Here is a 21,457-nt window from a genome sequence, read left to right as displayed (position 1 = left end):
GTAAAGCAAGAAAACAGTATAGTAAAACCTACAAAAGAATAGCAGAATTATGCCACCCAAAATCTTCCCCTTTGGCACAAGGATTGTTTTGAGCTGAAGGCAGTTGAGAAGAAGCAGATTCAAGAAAAGTCCTCTTCCTCCCTCTATTTTCCTGAAAGTAAAACATAAATGTGTGCAGAAATTAATCATTTGAAACACTAGACACTTATCAGCCCCAAGACAGCACCTGAGGACTCTGCAAAAGAGCCTTTGCTGACTAGCTATTATCTTCCATTATTCTCTAATGTATTTATTGTTCCACAGTTTGCCACTCTTGGAAGCCTAGTACTCTGTTCCTCTGTCTTGTTGCTCACTTAAAAGTATATTGTTCTGAGGGAGGAGCCAAGATGGCGGAGGAGTAGGACAGGGAGAACACTTTCTCCCCCACAAATTCATCAAAAGAGCATTTAAACGTCGAGTAAATTCCACAAAACAACTTCTGAATGCCGGCAGAGGACATCAGGCACCCAGAAAAGCAATCCAACTCTTCGAAAGGAGGTAGGAAAAAATATAAAAGACAAAAAAAGAGACAAAAGAGGGAGGGACGGAGCTCCGTCCCGGGAAGGGAGTCTTAAAAAGAGAGAAGTTTCCAAACACCAGGAAACCTTCTCACTGCCGAATCTGTGCCGAGCTTTGGAAGCACAGAGGGCAACGTAACAGGAAGAAAAAATAAATAAACAATTAAAACTCGAAGATTGCGAGTCCTACGGTAACTCCCCCAGTGGAGAAGCAGCGCAGACGCCTGCAGGCGCCATTAACAAGCGGGGGCTGGGCAGGGAGGCGCAGCGCGGGCTGCATCGCTTAGAGTAAGAATCTGGCCTGAATACCCTGAGCACTATCTGAGCGAAATAATTTGGGCTAACAAACCAGACTGTGGGATATCTACTACGCGAAAAGCCAGCCCCAACCTAAGACCGCCAGGCCCGTGCACGGAACAAAGAATTGAACAGAGATAGCCAGCTGCAGACCTTCCCCCTCCGGTGATAGGCAGCCAGAGCCGGAAGGGGGCAATCGCAGCCCCAGAGAGACATTATCTATAAAATTGTAAGCAGGCTTCTTTGCTAACTAAAACTTCTTGGGGGTCTGGACGGTTAACATCTGCCTAAGAAGGTGCGCCGGTTTTGCGCCCAGATAACCGAGTGGCGGGGAGGCGATAAGTCGCAGCATTGGCGCTCGCCAAACACCTCATCACTTGAGCTGCTCGGACCTGGGAAGAGCACAATACTCAGGCCCAACTGAGTCTGCGCCTCTGAGGACTATCCGAGTGCCTGAACCTGAGCGGCTTGGACCTGGGAGGTACATGCAACCCAGGGCCAGCCTCGGATTGTTCCCGGCGGAACAACCTAGAGCCCGAGCAGTGTGGGCAGGGAGGCTACACGCGCAGTGAGCGGGGGCAGACCCAGTGTGGCTGAGGCACTGCGAGCGCACGCTAGTGTTATTTGCTTGCAGCATCCCTACCTCCCTCCCCACAGCGCGACTGAACAAAGAGAAGAAATACAGTTCCACCCATCAGAGCACTGACACAAGCTTCCCTAACCAGGAAACCTTGACAAGCCACCTGTACAAACCCACACACAGTGAGGAATAGCCACAATAAAGAGAACTCCACAAACTGCCAGAATACAGAAAGGACACCCCATACTCAGCAATTTAAACAAGATGAAGAGACAGAGGAATAGCCAGCAGATAAAGGAACAGGATAAATGCCCACCAAACCAAACAAAAGAGGAAGAGATAGGGAATCTACCTGATAAAGAATTCCGAATAATGATAGTGAAATTGATCCAAAATCTAGAAATTAAAATGGAATCACAGATAAATAGCTTGGAGACAAGGATTGAGAAGATGCAAGAAAGGTTTAACAAGGACCTAGAAGAAATAAAAAAGAGTCAATATACAATGAATAATGCAATAAATGAAATTAAAAACACTCTGGAGGCAACAAATAGTAGAATAACAGAGGCAGAAGATAGGATTAGTGAATTAGAAGATAGAATGGTAGAAATAAATGAATCAGAGAGAATAAAAGAAAAACGAATTAAAAGAAATGAGGACAATCTCAGAGACCTCCAGGACAATATTAAACGCTACAACATTCGAATCATAGGGGTTCCAGAAAAAGAAGACAAAAAGAAAGACCATGAGAAAATACTTGAGGAGATAATAGTTGAAAACTTCCCTAAACTGGGGAAGGAAATAATCACCCAAGTCCAAGAAACCCAGAGAATCCCAAACAGGATAAACCCAAGGCGAAACACCCCAAGACACATATTACTCAAATTAACAAAGATCAAACACAAAGAACAAATATTAAAAGCAGCAAGGGAAAAACAACAAATAACACACAAGGGAATTCCCATAAGGATAACAGCTGATCTTTCAATAGAAACTCTTCAAGCCAGGAGGGAATGGCAAGACATACTTAAAATGATGAAAGAAAATAACCTACAGCCCAGATTATTGTACCCAGCAAGGATTTCATTCAAGTATGAAGGAGAAATCAAAAGCTTCTCAGATAAGCAAAAGCTGAGAGAATTCTGCACCACCAAACCAGCTCTACAACAAATACTAAAGGATATTCTCTAGACAGGAAACACAAAAATGGTGTATAAATTCGAACCCCAAACAATAAAGTAAATGGCAACGGGATCATACTTATCAGTAATTACCTTAAACGTAAATGGGTTGAATGCCCCAACCAAAAGACAAAGACTGGCTGAATGGATACAAAAACAAGACCCCTACATATGTTGTCTACAGGAGACCCACCTCAAAACAGGGGACACATACAGACTGAAAGTGAAGGGCTGGAAAAAGATTTTCCATGCAAATAGGGACCAAAAGAAAGCAGGAGTAGCAATACTCATATCAGATAAAATAGACTTTAAAACAAAGGCTGTGAAAAGAGACAAAGAAGGTCACTACATAATGATCAAAGGATCAATCCAAGAAGAAGATATAACAATTATAAATATATATGCACCCAACACGGGAGCACCGCAGTATGTAAGACAAATGCTAACAAGTATGAAAGGAGAAATTAACAATAACACAATAATAGTGGGAGACTTTAATACCCCACTCACACCTATGGATAGATCAACTAAACAGAAAATTAATAAGGAAACACAAACTTTAAACGATACAATAGACCAGTTAGACCTAATTGATATCTATAGGACATTTCATCCCAAAACAATGAATTTCACCTTTTTCTCAAGCGCACATGGAACCTTCTCCAGGATAGATCACATCCTGGGCCATAAAGCTAGCCTTGGTAAATTCAAAAAAATAGAAATCATTCCAAGCATCTTTTCTGACCACAATGCAGTAAGATTAGATCTCAATTACAGGAGAAAAACTATTAAAAATTCCAACATATGGAGGCTGAACAACACGCTGCTGAATAACAAACAAATCACAGAAGAAATCAAAAAAGAAATCAAAATTTGCATAGAAACGAATGAAAATGAAAACACAACAACCCAAAACCTGTGGGACACAGTAAAAGCAGTCCTAAGGGGAAAGTTCATAGCAATACAGGCACACCTCAAGAAACAAGAAAAAAGTCAAATACATAACCTAACTCTACACCTCAAACAACTAGAAAAGGAAGAAATGAAGAACCCCAGGGTTAGTAGAAGGAAAGAAATCTTAAAAATTAGAGCAGAAATAAATGCAAAAGAAACAAAAGAGACCATAGCAAAAATCAACAAAGCCAAAAGCTGGTTCTTTGAAAGGATAAATAAAATTGACAAACCATTAGCCAGACTCATCAAGAAACAAAGGGAGAAAAATCAAATCAATAAAATTAGAAATGACAGTGGAGAGATCACAACAGACAACATAGAAATACAAAGGATCATAAGAGACTATTATCAACAATTATATGCCAATAAAATGGACAACGAGGAAGAAATGGACAAATTCTTAGAAAAGTACAACTTTCCAAAACTCGACCAGGAAGAAATAGAAAACCTTAACAGACCCATCACAAGCATGGAAATTGAAACTGTAATCAAAAATCTTCCAGCAAACAAAAGCCCAGGTCCAGACGGCTTCACAGCTGAATTCTACCAAAAATTTAGAGAAGAGCTAACACCTATCCTGCTCAAACTCTTCCAGAAAATTGCAGAGGAAGGTAAACTTCCAAACTCATTCTATGAGGCCACCATCACCCTAATACCAAAACCTGACAAAGATGCCACAAAAAAAGAAAACTATAGGCCAATATCACTGATGAACATAGATGCAAAAATCCTAAACAAAATTCTAGCAATCAGAATCCAACAACACATTAAAAAGATCATACACCATGACCAAGTGGGCTTTATCCCAGGGATGCAAGGATTCTTCAATATCCGCAAATCAATCAATGTAATACACCACATTAACAAATTGAAAAACAAAAACCATATGATTATCTCAATAGATGCAGAGAAAGCCTTTGACAAAATTCAACACCCATTTATGATAAAAACTCTCCAGAAAGCAGGAATAGAAGGAACATACCTCAACATAATAAAAGCTATATATGACAAACCCACAGCAAACATTATCCTCAATGGTGAAAAATTGAAAGCATTTCCTCTAAAGTCAGGAACAAGACAAGGGTGCCCACTTTCACCATTACTATTCAACATAGTTTTGGAAGTTTTGGCTACAGCAATCAGAGCAGAAAAAGAAATAAAAGGAATCCAAATTGGAAAAGAAGAAGTAAAACTCTCACTATTTGCAGATGACATGATCCTCTACATAGAAAACCCTAAAGACTCCACCAGAAAATTACTAGAACTAATCAATGATTATAGTAAAGTTGCAGGATATAAAATCAACACACAGAAATCCCTTGCATTCCTATACACTAATAATGAGAAAACAGAAAGAGAAATTAAGGAAACAATTCCATTCACCATTGCAACGAAGAGAATAAAATACTTAGGAATATATCTACCTAAAGAAACTAAAGACCTATATATAGAAAACTATAAAACACTGGTGAAAGAAATCAAAGAGGACACTAATAGATGGAGAAATATACCATGCTCATGGATTGGAAGAATCAATATAGTGAAAATGAGTATACTACCCAAAGCAATTTATAGATTCAATGCAATCCCTATCAAGCTACCAACAGTATTCTTCACAGAGCTAGAACAAATAATTTCACAATTTGTATGGAAATACAAAAAACCTCGAATAGCCAAAGCGATCTTGAGAAAGAAAAATGGAACTGGAGGAATCAACCTACCTGACTTCAGGCTCTACTACAAAGCCACAGTTATCAAGACAGTATGGTACTGGCACAAAGACAGAAATATAGATCAATGGAACAAAATAGAAAGCCCAGAGATAAATCCACGCACATATGGACACCTTATCTTTGACAAAGGAGGCAAGAATATACAGTGGATTAAAGACAATCTCTTTAACAAGTGGTGCTGGGAAATCTGGTCAACCACTTGTAAAAGAATGAAACTAGAACACTTTCTAACACCATATACAAAAATAAACTCAAAATGGATTAAAGATCTCAACATAAGACCAGAAACTATAAAACTCCTAGAGGAGAACATAGGCAAAACACTCTCTGACATACATCACAGCAGGATCCTCTATGACCCACCTCCCAGAATATTGGAAATAAAAGCAAAAATAAACAAATGGGACCTAATTAAACTTAAAAGCTTCTGCACATCAAAGGAAACTATTAGCAAGGTGAAAAGACAGCCTTCAGAATGGGAGAAAATAATAGCAAATGAAGCAACCGACAAACAACTAATCTCAAAAATATACAAGCAACTCCTACAGCTCAACTCCAGAAAAATAAATGACCCAATCAAAAAATGGGCCAAAGATCTAAATAGACATTTCCCCAAAGAAGACATACAGATGGCTAACAAACACTTGAAAAGATGTTCAACATCACTCTTTATCAGAGAAATGCAAATCAAAACCACTATGAGGTACCATTTCACACCAGTCAGAATGGCTGCGATCCAAAAGTCTACAAATAATAAATGCTGGAGAGGGTGTGGAGAAAAGGGAACCCTCTTACACTGTTGGTGGGAATGCAAATTAGTACAGCCACTATGGAGAACAGTGTGGAGATTCCTTAAAAAACTGGAAATAGAACTGCCTTATGATCCAGCAATCCCACTGCTGGGCATACACACTGAGGAAACCAGAAGGGAAAGAGACACGTGTACCCCAATGTTCATCGCAGCACTGTTTATAATAGCCAGGACATGGAAGCAACCTAGATGTCCATCAGCAGATGAATGGATAAGAAAGCTGTGGTACATATACACAATGGAGTATTACTCAGCCATTAAAAAGAATACATTTGAATCAGTTCTAATGAGGTGGATGAAACTGGAGACTATTATACAGAGTGAAGTAAGCCAGAAGGAAAAACATAAATACAGTATACTAACGCATGTATATGGAATTTAGAAAGATGGTAACGATAACCCTGTGTACGAGACAGCAAAAGAGACACTGATGTATAGAACAGTCTTATGGACTCTGTGGGAGAGGGTGGGAAGATTTGGGAGAATGTCATTGAAACATGTGAAATGTCATGTATGAAACGAGATGCCAGTCCAGGTTCAGTGCACGATGCTGGATGCTTGGGGCTGGTGCGCTGGGAAGGCCCAGGGGGATGGTATGGGGAGGTTGGGAGGGAGGAGGGTTCAGGATGGGGAGCATGTGATTTTTTTTAAAAAAATAAAATTAAAAAAAAAAAATATATTGTTCTTTGGTTAAGATAATCTGTAAGTCCAAATTCTGGCTTCCTCCTTGAGTTAGTCATCCCTGCATTTCTTACAATTATACATGAGATGTATATGTTAATATACTTGTTTCCTTTTCTCTTGATAATCTGTCTTTGGTTACAGAGCCACAGCGAAAAGCTGAAAAGGGTAAAAGGAAACACATGTTTCCTCCTGTACAGTTTCTAGTGATGAGGATGGGACAGCAAAAGGCCGGGACACTCCACTCTCCCTGGAGACTTCAGTTGAGATATGGGATAACCGACAACAGACCAGCAGAAGGTAAGAGGTCTTACCATGTCAGTCTCGCAAATCTCTGTCTATAGAGCATAGTCAAGAGAGAAGGATAAAGATTTCTCTTTGTCCCTTTCCAAATTCACAGCGGCAGGAGAAAAACATTTGTGAAAACGGATATTGAATCATGACTCTTGTGAATTTGATTTTGGTAATCAACATCTATGGTGACTGATTCTTGGCCTGTGAGAGTCATGTTTTCCTTTATCATAAGGATGAAAAACTATAAGATGAGACTCTCCATTTGTTTTGTTTTATGTATTGAGAGCTTGGCTTTATAACCAGTGAGAATGTGCCCTCCGGTTTCTGCCCATTATGGGGTACAGTTTCTGTCACACTTGCATCCACAGCCAGCTAGAAGCCTAAGACATGAAGTGACAGGCAGCATTCTCTGTCCAAACATGCTGGCTCACAGGGAAGTGTGTCTTAATAAAGTGTCCAAATTCAAAAGGCGCCTTTTTGGTCCCTACCTTTGTTGCCTGGTTTTGAGGGGAAATCCACACAGCATTATCACTTTTCTGGTAACCCAGGTTTGGAGATCAGTGATTTAAGATGTCTCACTTTGTGGGAGACAGAGGTTTATTTTTCACCTGAGACAAGCAAAGTCTTTGCTTTCTTAGGCTTTCTCTGCAGAGGCTCTGCATCTTGAGAAGGCTACATTTCTTAGAGAACACCACTGGTGTCCATGGGTAAACCCTAATATTGGTTTTAAGCTGTAAAAATACTCACTGGCTGGAGTCAGAACTGAAATAGATACATTGAAGATTTGGACTTGTACACCTAAAAGATTTTTTACATTTTATTTGTTTATTCACTTATTTATGTATGGCTGCTCTGGGTCTTCCTTGCTGTATGCAGGCTTTCTCTAGTTGCTGCTAGCGGGGGCTATCTCTAGTTGTAGTGGGTGAACTCGTTGCAGGGGCTTCTCTTGTTATGCGCATGGGCTCCATCCAGGTTCCCAGGTTCCATAGTTGCAGAGCCTGGGCTCAGTAGTTGTGGCGCATGGGCTTAGTTGCCCCACGGCATGTGGAATCTTCCCACATCAGAGATCAAACCCGTGTCCCCTGCGTTGGCAGGGTTCTTAACTACTTTACCACCAGGGGTCTCTAAAAGGATTTTTAAAAATTAATTTATTCTATTTCTGGCTGTCCTGGGTCTTCATTGCTCGCGAGCTTTTCTCTAATCGTGCAGAGAAAGTGCTACTCTCTAGTGTGTGGGCTTCTCGTTCTCACTGTGGTAGCTTCTCCTGTTTTGGACCACAGGCTCTAGGGCACATGGGCTTCAGTAGTTGGGATCACGGGCTCAGTAATGCAGGTCCTACGCTCAAGAACATAGGTTCAGTCATCATGTTGCACAGGCTTAGTTGCTCTGGAGCATATGGGGTCTTCCTGCATCAAGGATCAAACCCATGTCTCCTGCATTGGAAGGCGGATTCTTTACCACTGAATCATTAGGGAAGCCTGCTAAAGGATTTTTAAGAGAGCTCTACTCTTAAACAAATGTCCTCTTGGTACCTATAGGAAGATCAGATTAAAGAAAAAAAAGAAAGAGAAAGGAAGAAGAAAAGAAAGAAGATAGAAGTATATACAGAATACCTTGGCTGTATATATACAAAACATTTCCTTAACATGTTTAGGAAGGGAAAATCAGAGAACCAAATGTCAAGAACTGAAGATGGCACTCAAGTTGGTGTGAAACTTATGGAAATATTGATAGTGAGGAAATAGTTTTGACGAAGGTCAAGAAAATGTATAGAAAGGCTTGATAGACTGTCCCCTCCCTGTAAGCTGACTCCACCAGGTCCAGACCTTCCCATATTTGGGGCAGGTACTACAGAAAAAAAAATTATTGAACACTCTTATCCAACCATTAAGGAAAAGAAAAACATTATGGTAATAATCCTAGATTTCTGGTAATAGGCAAATATGCCTCTGAGTTCCTTTTTCGAAATTCTTTCTTAGTCCCTTGGAAATATTGACCTTACCATGTCTTTGAAATCTAAGCATCCAAAAAGATAAATGTTGGCCAAAGCAAACATGGAACTGGGAAAAAACAAAAAAATAAGAGACAGGTTTTTTTAAGAAAACAAATTGCTATTTGATATTTCTGTAAGCTCCATTTCTTCAGATTTTGTCCACAGCTTCCACAAGATTATCTATTAAAGACAAGTAAAAATTTTTTCCACAAATATTGGTAAAATGCTTCAGCCATCTGAATAGGTATACTTAACTTGTTCCATCTTGCAAGAAACACCGTTTAGATCCAGCTATTCTTTTATAATAGTTACAAGAAATAACTATTCTACTTTTATTTTAAACTTATAAACCATAGAAGTTTATTTGCCACAGCTCTGGGGGCTGGGAAGTGCAAGATTAAGGCGCCAGCACACTGGATTCTTCTGCAAGTCCTCTTCCTGGTTCATCACCAGGGCTTTCTTGCTGCTCTTCACAAGGCAGAAGGGTCTCTGTGGGGTCTGTCTCATGAGCACACTAATCCCATTCATGAAGGCTGCACCCTCATCACCTGAGAATCACTCAAGTGCCGCACCTCCTAATATATCATCTTTGGGGCTTTAGGATGTCAACATCTGAATTTAGGGATAACACAAACAGAATATAACTACTCTTATAAAACTATTCTTTTGTAAGTTCATCTCAAGGTGTAGTGGGGATGTTTTGGAATTTTAAATCCCTTAAAAGGTGTTAGCTTCCTGCCCTAGCAATTTGCTATCAGTTGATAATTGTTTAAATGAATATTCTTATGATGCAAAATTAGTTCTCAAGAAGTTTCAGTGTTCTGGGACTCTGTCAGGTGATCTTAATCAGGAGTTCTGGGTTATTGAAAAAAGGGGGAATCTATTTGCAGGTCTTCCTTGATTTATGGTGAGGTTACATTCTGATAATCGTATCGTAAGTTAGATATATAGTAAGTCAAAAAATGTATACTATACCTAACTTACCAAACATCATAGTTCTGCCCAGCATACCTTAAACTTTTCCGGGACAGATATATTAGCCTACAGCCAGGCAAAATCATCTGACACAAAGCCTATTTTAAAATAAAGTGTTGAATATCTCATGTGATATATTGAATACACTTCGGAAATTGAAAGACAGAATGGTTGTCTGGGTACAGAATGGTTGTAAGTATATTGGTTGTGTTCAGTTCAGTTCACTTCAGTCGCTTAGTCCTGTCCGACTCTTCGCGACCCCATGAATTGCAGCACGCCAGGCCTCCCTGTCCATCACCAACCCCCAGAATTCACTCAGACGCACATCCATTGAGTCAGTGATGCCATCCAGCCATCTCATCTTCTGTCGTCCCCTTCTCCTCCTGCCCCCAATCCCTCCCAGCATCAGAGTCTTTTCCAATGAGTCAGCTCTTTGCATGAGTTGGCCAAAGTACTGGAGTTTCAGCTTCAGCATCATTCCCTCCAAATAATCCCAGGGCTGATCTCCTTCAGAATGGACTGGTTGGATCTCCTTCAGTCCAAGGGACTCTCAAGAGTCTTCTCCAACACCACAGTTCAAAAGCATCAATTCTTTGGCACTCAGCTTTCTTCACAGTCCAAATCTCACATCCATACACGACCACAGGAAAAACCATAGCCTTGACTAGACAAACCTTTGTTGGCAAAGTAATGTCTCTGCTTTTGAATATGCTGTCTAGGTTGATCATAACTTTCCTTCCAAGGAATAAGTGTCTTTTAATTTCATGGCTGCAGTCACCATCTGCAGTGATTTTGGAGCCCAGAAAAATAAAGTCTGACACTTTCCACTGTTTCCCCAACTATTTCCCATGAAGTGGTGGGACCGGATGCCATGATCTTCATTTTCTGAATGTTGAGCTTTAAGCCAATTTTTTCACTCTCCACTTTCATTTTCATCAAGAGGATTTTTAGTTCCTCTTCACTTTCTGCCATAAGGGTGGTGTCATCTGCATATCTGAGGTTATTGATATTTCTCCCAGCAATCTTGATTCCAGCTTGTGTTTCTTCCAGCCCAGCGTTTCTCATGATGTACTCTGCATATAAGTTAAATAAGCAGGGTGATAATATGCAGCCTTGACATATTCCTTTTCCTATTTGGAACCAGTCTGTTGTTCCATGTCCAGTTCTAACTGTTGCTTCCTGACCTGCATACAGGTTTCTCAAGAGGCAGGTCAGGTGGTCTGGTATTCCCATCTCTTTCAGAGTTTTCCACAGTTTATTGTGATCAACACAGTCAAAGGCTTTGGCATAGTCAATAAAGCAGAAATATATGTTTTTCTGGAACTCCCTCGCTTTTCCCATGATCCAGCAGATGTTGGCAATTTAATCTTTGGTTCCTCTGCCTTTTCTAAAACCAGCTTGAACATCAGGAAGTTCATGGTTCACATACTGCTGAAGCCTGGCTTGGAGAATTTTGAGCATTACTTTACTAGCATGTGAAATGAGTGCAATTGTGTGGTAGTTCGAGCGTTCTTTGGCATTGGCTTTCTTTGGGATTGGAATGAAACTGACCTTTTCCAGTTGTGTGGCCACTGCTGAGTTTTCCAAATTTGCTGACATGTTGAATGCAGCACTTTCACAGCATCATCTTTCAGGATTTGAAATAGCTCAACTGGAATTCCATCACCTCCATTAGATTTGTTCTAGTGATGCTTTCTAAGGCCTACTTGACTTCACATTCCAGGATGTCTGGCTCTAGATGAGTGGTCATACCATCGTGATTATCTGAGTCGTGAAAATCTTTTTTGTACAGTTCTTCTGTGTATTCTTGCCACCTCTTCTTAATATCTTCTGCTTCCATTAGGTCCATACCATTTCTGTCCTTTATCGAGCCCATCTTTGCATGAAATGTCCCCTTGGTATCTCTAATTTTCTTGAAGAGATCTCTAGTCTTTCCCATTCTGTTGTTTTCCTCTATTTCTTTGCATTGATCGCTGAAGAAGTTTTCTTATCTTTTATTGCTATTTTTTGGAATTCTGTGTTCAGATGCTCATATCTTTCCTTTTCTCCTTTGCTTTTCGCTTCTCTTCTTTTCACAGCTATTTGTAAGGCCTCCCCAGACAGCCATTTTGCTTTTTTGCATTTCTTTTCCATGGGGATGTGCTTGATCCCTGTTAGGTAGGTAGAATAGGGAAAAGGAGTCCAAAATGGTGGTGGCTAAAAGACAAAGAAGGGAAAAGCCCGCGAAAATAGAACAAAAGAAGGTCTGAGGACCAGAGTGAGGACCTCAGGTAAAATAAACAACACTCCTGGCTGGTCCAATTTACATAGGACAGACCCAGAGAGAGATAAATGTTTAAATAGAGGAGCCAAAGCTAGCTCGCTGTCTCTCCCCAATGCGCTGGGGCGCTTTTCTCCTCGTGTCTGTGGATCGACGTGCCTTTACGCCTTGAAGATGGATTTTCCTGCTATCTTCTAAATAAAATAGAGCTGTAACACTGAGCTGTAACACTGACTTGTCTAAGAGCTATAACATGGTCCATTCAAGATCTGAGAGCTATAACACGGTCTATCCAAGACCTGAGAGCTGTGACACGCTGAGGGGGCTTTAATGTCTATCACTCCAAATCTTTGTTGTGACAAGAGAAAGAACAGAGGAACATACACTACGTGACATCTATGGTGCCGTGACTTGGGTTTAACCTGGCTGAAACCACCTCAGCGTGGAAGAGGCCAAGCACAGCAGGAGCCCAACTCAGCAAAGCTCCCATGCTAGATGTGGAAGGCGAAGAAACCCAGAGCAAGGGAAGGCCCATCGTGCTGGAAACTGAGACAGAGAAAAACAAACTCAGTAGAAAGCTCATGCGGCCCAGTCTCAGATTGCAAAAGACCTCTGGTTAAGGTAAGAGGTCCTTGCTCCTATGGCTGGAGGGACATGCCTAACGAAGTCTTAATTCCTTTACAATCTCTCGTTTCTTGTTTCCTCAAACCTCCCGCGAACAAGCAGGCGACAGGGAACACAACTGAGGGACTCTGGAGAGACTGCTCCTCAACATGTCCCAAAGGCGCTATCTGCTGAACTCCAGTAGCTATTACACAAGCAGGTAGGGGTTCTTTTGTCCTTTCTCTTCTCTGTGCCAAGGATCAGACCAATGAAACTGAGCACCGGTCAGATATTTAGCAAATTTTCTGGCGGGCTATGAAGGAGATTCCTTGACACGTTTTTCCCACTGCTTTTTCCTCCTGTCCTTCAGCTCTCTTTCCAGGTAGGGACTTGAACCCGACCAAAACCCCAGGGTGCCCGGCTTCAGGACCTAATAAAGCTCAGGCTCTGAGGTCTCATTGCAAAAATTCACTGAGAGTCAAAGCGATAGATAAGAGGTAGACTTGTTAATGCAGAGTACATCATGAGAAACGCTGGACTGGAAGAAACACAAGCTGGAATCAAGATTGCCGGGAGAAATATCAATAACCTCAGATATGCAGATGACACCACCCTTATGGCAGAAAGTGAAGAGGAACTAAAAAGCCTCTTGGTGAAAGTGAAAGAGGAGAGTGAAAAAGTTGGCTTAAAGCTCAACATTCAGAAAACGAAGATCATGGCATCCGGTCCCATCACTTCATGGGAAACAGATGGGGAAACAGTGGAAACAGTGTCAGACTTTATTTTTGGGGGGCTCCAAAATCACTGCAGATGGTGACTGCAGCCATGAAATTAAAAGATGCTTACTCTTTGGAAGGAAAGTTATGATCAACCTAGATAGTATATTCAAAAGCAGAGACATTACTTTGCCAACAAATGTTTGTCTAGTCAAGGCTATGGTATTTCCAGTGGGCATGTATGGATGTGAGAGTTGGACTGTGAAGAAAGCTGAGCACCGAAGAATTGATGCTTTTGAACTGTGGTGTTGGAGAAGACTCTTGAGAGTGCCTTGGACTGCAAGGAGATCCAACCAGTCCATTCTGAAGGAGATCAGCCCTGGGATTTCTTTGGAAGGAATGATGCTAAAGCTGAAACTCCAGTACTTTGGCCACCTCATGTGAAGAGTTGACTCATTGGAAAAGACTCTGATGCTGGGAGGGATTGGGGGCAGGAGGAGAAGGGGACGACAGAGGATGAGATGGCTGGATGGCATCACTGACTCGATGGACGTGAGTCTGAGTGAACTCTGGGAGTTGATGATGGACAGGGAGGCCTGGCGTGCTGTGATTCATGGGGTCGCAAAGAGTTGGACACAACTGAGCGACTGAACTGAACTGAACTGAGACTTGTTAAGATTCAGAGAGAAGCGCCCACTCTACAGGGTACTGGCCGTGGAATGGCAGCCTGGTTTTGCGAGCGTGGTGAATTCACATGCTAATGAGTGAGAGGATCATCCCGGCCATTGGGGAACCACCCACTCCTCCATCTTTTGACAGTGCCTTGGAGCTGTCCTGCCACCTCTGGGTGTGTCTGTTGGCTTATAGATCGGGGATTAAGGTTTACTTGAATTTGACTTGTCATCTGGACCCAAATGGTTTTAATTGGTTTACATTATACCCTTGTGCTATGTCATTCTTTCAAAGGTTGTGCTCTGCCCCCTTCCCTCCTGTTTCATGCTCTTTTCTTGAGCCCCATCCAGACCCATAAGGTTGCCTCTACAATCTTCTGGAGAGACAATCAGAAAATAGCTGGCCTTGGTAGGAAAATATTTTATAATATCCAATCCCCTAATCCTACCCAGTACTGGTTACACTGGAGACCTTGGGGACACCCAACTCCAGTCCTGGGGTCCCAGGAGGTCATCACGCCTTGACATGCCTAGGGATCTGGTCCTCAAAAGGTTGTCATGCCTCAACCTGCTTGGGGATCCGCCAGTCCCAGGGGTCCCAGGAGGTCATCACGCCTCGACCTGCCCAGGGACCCAATTCTCAGGAGGCCGTCACGCCTCGACCTGCCCAGGGATTGGATCTCTAGGAGGCTGTCATGCCTCAGCCTGCCTGGGGATCTGATCCCTGACCCAGGGACGCCTGGCTCTCAGGTTGCAACAGTTCTGGGTAGGATAAGCTTCAGAAAGACTCACCCCTAAGGAAGTCCACCCATAAAAATCGAAAGATGTCATTTTCTTTTCTCCCTGTCATGACTGTCTTTCAGATGGGAAATAACCAATCCACTTCCCAGCAGATGCCCTTGAGATGCATCCTTGATAAATGGAAGCTGTTCAACCCTCTAGCTCTAAGGAGAAGTCGCTTGAAATTCTTTTGTGCCACTGTGTGGCCACAGTATCCACTGGGGGACGAGGAACACTGGCCTGAGGATGGAACTTTAAATTACAATACCATCCTGCAATTAGAATTATTCTGCAAAAGACAAGGGAAGTGGACAGAGATCCCTTATGTCCAAATTTTCTTCCGACTAAGAGACATACAGGAACTCTGTCTTAAGTATGGGATTGTTGTACACCCTAAAAGTGAGCCCACTAGGCAAATGGTATTAGGCACAGGCAACCAAGAAAAGGAACGCCCTCGTGAAGGCTCACCTCCCACAGCTCCCGAGTTGCCTGGTGCTCCTTCCTTGTATCCAAACGTGCCCCCATATCTGGAAGCACCCCCTCCACAAAAGCCAGCTCGAGTATGTCCCTTAGTTGAAACTGGAGAAGAATTCAGACCAACCCGGGTCCATAAGCCCTTCTCCCTTTTAGAACTAAGACAGATCAAACAAGACCTGGGAAGCTATACAGATGACCCAGGCAAATATATAGATACATTCCAACATATTACCTTGGCCTTTGACTTGACATGGAAAGACATCATGGTCATATTTACTCAAACTTTATCTGACCCTAAACATACTAGGGTCTTAAAGGAAGCCCAGAGATATGCAACAGGGCTTCACATGTCCAGTGATAGATATCCAGTAGGGGAAACCGCAGTTCCTGCCTCCGATCCTAATTGAAATTATAATGACCCTGAGCACACCTGGGAAAGAGATCATTTTCTAATCTGCGTGAAGAGAGGACTGAAAACAGCCCAACAAAAAGTAATTAGCTATGGCCGGGTCTCAACAATAACTCAAGAGCCCAATGAGAACCCCATTGCCTTTCTGGAAAGGCTAAAAGAGGCACTCCAAAAGTTTACCAATCTGGACTTAGACTCTTACGAGGGACAGGTGATTTTAAAGGACAAATTCCTGTCCCAATGTGCATCAGATATCAGAATTAAGTTACAACAGCTACAACAGCAGGACCCTGCTGCCTCTTTAGATGAGATGGTCCAGACAGCCACCAATACCTTTTATAACAGAGAACAGGAGAAGGAGGCCAAGGCCCAGGAGAGGGAGAAAAAGAAAGAGACAAGGCATGCCCAGATGCTGGCCGCTCTCCAGAGAAGCCCTATGGCAAACCCTGAGTCCTTGAAGGACAAGGCACGAGACAAATGCCTGATCTGTAGACAGGCAGGGCATTGGGCCAAGAGTGTCCAAACCGTGACCAGTCTCCTAGAATGGCTTGCCACAAATGCCATCAACTGGGACATTGGGTGGCAGTCTGCCCTCGAGACCCAAGAGCCTCAAGGTCAAGTGCCAAGCCTACCCTCATGATGGTTCAAGAGGACTGAAGCGGCCCACTCCAGCCAGCCTGCCTGACACAGATAACCATCACGGGGCTGGAGCCAAGGGTGCAACTGGATGTGGCAGGTAGGTCCGAAAATTTCTTGGTTGACACAGGGGCTACCTACTCTGTCTTGATCTCCTACTCCGGAGCCTTCTCCTCCCAAACCTGTACCATTTTGGGTGCTACAGGAAAAGCAACTACTAAAAGATTCACCCGAGCACTTCTTTGTTGCTGGGATGGACAAATATTTTCCCACCAGTTTCTGGTGGTCCCTGAGTGTCCTACTCCCTTATTGGGAAGAGATATACTCCCTTGTGATGGGAAGTTTTTCAGCCCCTAAAGCTCTACAGCTCCTGGTTACTACTAAAGAATCCATTACACCTTCAATAGAGAGGGGCCAAAAACTATGGGAAGACAAAATTAACCCCCAGGTGTGGGACCAGACGATTCCTGGACGAGCCCACCAAGCTGAACCGGTCATCATTGTCCTTGGAGATCCCACTTGGTTTCCTAACCGGAAACCATACCCTCTCAAAAGAGAGGCTTGAGAGGGACTACAGCCTTTAATAAATAAATTCCTTGCTTGTGGGCTATTGGTCCCCTCCAGTTCGCCATGTAACACCCCAATCCTCTCAGTAAAGAAAACAGATGGAACCTGGCGAATGGCTCAAGATCTCCAGATCATAAATGAAGCTGTAGTCCCCCTCCATCCCACAGTACCCAATCCCTATGTAATCTTGGGAGAAATCCCACCCAGTGCCAAGTGGTTTACAATCTTGGATCTCAAAGATGCATTTTTTTGCATACCACTAGCTAAAGAATCCCAATATCTTTTTGCCTTTGAGTGGGAGGCCCCAGGAGAAAAACACCAACAGATGACTTGGACAGTATTACCTCAGGGGTTCAGAGATAGCCCCCACCTGTTTGGACAGGCCCTTAACCAGGACCTTCTAGATCTGGACCTGGGACCCAATGGGAAAATATTACAATACGTAGATGACCTACTAATCTGCTCTCCAGATGAGAAAAGTGCCCAACAACATGCAATTCAGGTTCTAAACTTCTTGGCAGAAAGGGGATATAAAGTCTCCCATGCTAAGGCACAGATGGTCAAGACAAAGGTCACTTACCTGGGAGTTCAGATTACACATGGGTCCAGGAGGCTGTCCTCTGATCAGGTACAAGGAATCCTCCAGTTGCCCTCCCCCATGACTCGAAAACAATTGCGAGCTTTCCTGGGGCTAACTGCGTATTGTAGAATCTAGATACCCAACTATGCTCTAATTGCCCAGCCCTTATATGAAAGCTTAAAGGAACGAGATGATTTAACCCCACTGATGTGGGGAACTCCTCAAAAGAAGGCAGAGGCTACACTAAAACAGGCCTTAACTCAGGCACCTGCCTTGAGGTTGCCAGACCCAGAAAAAGCATTCCAACTTTATGTCCATGAAAGAGAGAGAATAGCCTTGACAGTGTTAATTCAAAGGTTGGGATCTGAGCCCCAGCCTGTAGCTTATGTATCCAAAAAGCTCGATCCAACTACCCGAGGCTGGGCCCCCTGCCTTCGAAATCTTGCAGCTATTGCAATCATGATAGAAGATGCTTTAAAACTCTCCTTTGGGGGCAAACTATTTTTACCAGCTACCAAGTAAAACAACTCCTAAATGGGAGAGGCCATTTATGGATGTCTGATCAAAAAATCCTCAGATATCAAGTAATGCTGATGGAAAATCCAGGCCTCACTGTATCCCCTTGTGAGGTTCTTAACCCAGCCACCCTCCTGCCTACCCCCGAGGGCTCTCTTCCCTTTCACTCTTGTCTAGAAACCTTGGACCACTGGACAAAACCCCTAGAGGGGTTGTCAGAAGATCCTCTGACCAATCCTGAGGAAATCTGGTACACTGATGGAAGCAGCTTTGTCTTGGGTGGAAAAAGAAGAGCCGGGTATGCAGTAGTCTCCAATTTTGAGACCATAGAGGTTAAGCCTTTGCCACCAGGTACTTCAGCCCAATTAGCTGAGCTCATAGCCCTGACTCAAGCTTTAGAGCTGGGAAAAGGAAAACAAATAGCCATTTACACTGACTCCAAGTATGCCTGTCTGGTGCTACCTGCACATGTAGCTATTTGGAAAGAATGGGGCCACTTGACCACCCGAGGGTCCACAATCAAATGTGGTGATCAGATTCTTCTACTCTTGGAGGCAGTCCATCTGCCCACTGAGGTTTCAGTCTCCCACTATAAAAGGCACCAAAAAGGGAGCATGGAAGTGGCACGAGGGAACCAAGCAGCTGATCAGGCAGCTAGGGGAGCAGCATTACAGAACCATGAACTAATAGGGATTGCCACCCTAGTTCCACAGACTAATTTGCCAGAAACTCCTTCATATACTGAAGGTGAGACTCTTAAAGCTAAGAGCGAGGGCTTTCAAGAAGATCATATGGGGTGGTTCCGAAAGGAGGGACTCCTTTTTCTGCCTGGGAACCTCCAATGGAAGCTGGTTAACTCCTTACATGCCACTACTCATTTAGGAGAAAAGGCCCTCCAAAGATTACTAGAAAGGTCCTTCAGAGGAACAGGCCTCCAAACAACTATAAGACAGGTGGTCTCCTCTTGTCCCACTTGCCAATTAAACAACCTCCAAGGAGCTTGAAGACCTCAGCTGGCCCAGCCCGTCCAACGACGTGGGGCCTACCCAGGAGAAGACTGGTGGATGGACTTCACCCAGATGCCAGTTTCTCAAGGGTATAAACACCTATTAGTCATGATAGATACATTTACAGGATGGATTTAAGGCTTTCCTACCCGGACTGAGAAGGCTGAGGAGGTGGTAAAAAAAACTGCTCCATGAAATCATTCCAAGATTTGGTCTGCCCAGGTCATTACAAAGTGACAATGGGACATCATTTACTTCTAAGGTCACCCAAGGGGTCTCGAAAGCATTGGGCATTACTTATTATCTCCATGGTGCCTGGAGGCCTCAATCTTCAGGAAAAGTAGAAAGAGTCAATCAATTCTTAAAATCAGCGATAAAAAAGATAACCCAGGAGACCTCCCTCGGATGGAAGGAGGCTTTCCAGTAGCTCTCCTCTGCACCCGCATTGTCCCTAAGGAACAGGTTGGTCTTAGTCCTTATGAGATGCTATATGGGAGACCTTTTGTTTATGTCAATGACCTCTTCCTAGATCCAGAGGTTCAGACCCTCCAGTCTTATATCATAGCCAGTGGGCAATTCCAACAGGATATACACTTGTGGGGTATGAACCAGGACCCAAAAGATTCTAAAGAGTCACCACTATATGGTCCAGGGACTCAAGTCCTAATTAAAGTCTGGAAAGATGGGTCCCCAAAGGCTCAACGTAGAAGGGCCCCTACCCTGTAATACTTTCTACCCCCACAGCAGTCAAGGTACCAGGACATGACTCCTGGATCCACTACTCACGGGTCAAGCCATGGAAGAAAACAGAAGAAGATATTCAATACACCCGTGAGCCCCTGAAAGATCTCAGATACCTATTCAGGACTACCAATGAGTGCCATTCTAATGAACACCCCCAAAATCTGGATTCTGGGGATAAAATTTATCAGGATAACTCTAAAGAGCCAACACAGCTTGACAGAGACTGTACTCCAAAACAGACAGGAGATAGATCTTCTGATCCCTGAACAAGGAGGGACTTGAGCCATCCTGGCTATGTGAATTTAAAATTGACTAATGTCCCTACTAGTCCTTGTTATGCTATATTGATGATGCTTATGATTATTCCATGTACTGTCAATTGTCTAACCTGTTTTGTCTCTGCCCAGGTCAACCAGCTACAACATTCAGTGCCAGTTCAACAAAGATATAAAACTACAGCCGACCACGGAAAATATCACTCACCCTTAGATAGACACTGCTATAAGGACTCTGAGGCTTGAGACTAGCAAGAGGGGGAGGCCCAATACCCCTCGCCATCCCAGTTCAGCAGGAAGTAGCCAGAAAGACCTCGACGCCCCAATTCCCAAAGAATTGGGCCTCTCATCTCTTGAGGAGGGAATGTTAGGTAGGTAGAATAGGGAAAAGGAGTCCAAAATGGCGGTGGCTAAAAGACAAGTAAGGGAAAAGCCCACGAAAATAGAACAAAAGAAGGTCCGAGGACCAGAGTGAGGACCTCAGGTAAAATAAACAACACTCCTGGCTGGCCCAATTTACATAGGACAGGCCCAGAGAGAGATAAACATATAAATAGAGGAGTCAAAGCTAGCTCTCTCTCTCTCTCTCCCCCACGTGCTGGGGCGCTTTTCTCCTCGTGTCTGTGGATCGATGTGCCCTAACTCTTCGAAGATGGGTTTTCCTGCTATCTTCTAAATAAAATAGAGCTGTAACACTGAGCTGTAACACTGATTTGTCTAAGAGCTATAACATGGTCCATTCAAGACCTAAGAGCTGTAACACAGTCTATCCAAGGTCCGAGAGCTGTGACATGCTGAGGGGGCTTTAATGTCCATCACTCCAAATCTTTGTTGTGATGAGACAAAGAACTGAGGAACATACACTCGCGTGACAGTTGTTTACCCCTATAAAAAAAAAATATCACTAGCCTGGGAAAAGATCACATTTTATATTTTCTACTGAATGCATACCACTTTCACACCATTATAAAGTTGAAAAGTCGTAAGCCATCATAAACTTGGGGACCTTCTGTACTGTAACAGCAAATTCAGACAGTGCTTGCCATGTTCCAGGTGTTATTCTGAAAAGCTTAATATGTATTAGCTCACTTAACCCCCCTTGAAAAATGTGTTGTCAACATTGGCATTTTACCAATGAGGAAACAGAAATTCACTGAAGT

General features: G+C 43.1%; 1 protein-coding gene and 1 long non-coding RNA gene across 7 annotated transcripts in view; one reads left to right on the top strand and one right to left on the bottom strand.

The window, feature by feature from the left end:
• The window catches only part of LOC147371842 (uncharacterized), a 135,957-nt gene extending 114,961 nt beyond the window's left edge, over nucleotides 1-20,996 (top strand). For both annotated transcript variants that reach the window (XR_015163793.1, XR_015163790.1), the window contains exons 10-11: nucleotides 6,939-7,094; nucleotides 15,170-20,996. This is a non-coding gene — a long non-coding RNA (uncharacterized LOC147371842). The remainder of the gene's footprint in view (nucleotides 1-6,938; nucleotides 7,095-15,169) is intronic.
• LOC147371839 (lysozyme C, tracheal isozyme-like) overlaps nucleotides 1-21,457 on the bottom strand; it is a 44,434-nt gene that overhangs the window by 6,796 nt on the left and 16,181 nt on the right. For 3 of the 5 annotated variants that reach the window (XM_086400037.1, XM_086400038.1, XM_086400035.1), the window contains one exon: nucleotides 33-151. The exons of the other annotated variants lie outside the window; for them this stretch is intronic. The gene's annotated coding sequence lies outside the window, so the exon portion shown is untranslated. The remainder of the gene's footprint in view (nucleotides 1-32; nucleotides 152-21,457) is intronic. 5 annotated transcript variants of the gene reach the window in all.

Source organism: Bos grunniens, chromosome 5 (genome assembly GCF_055505025.1).
Source record: "Bos grunniens cultivar Pamir isolate PY7600 chromosome 5, Bosgru_T2T1.0, whole genome shotgun sequence".
Lineage (NCBI taxonomy): Eukaryota > Metazoa > Chordata > Mammalia > Artiodactyla > Bovidae > Bos > Bos grunniens.
Note: the sequence above shows the minus strand (reverse complement) of the source record. Positions and strands in the feature narration are given on the sequence as shown.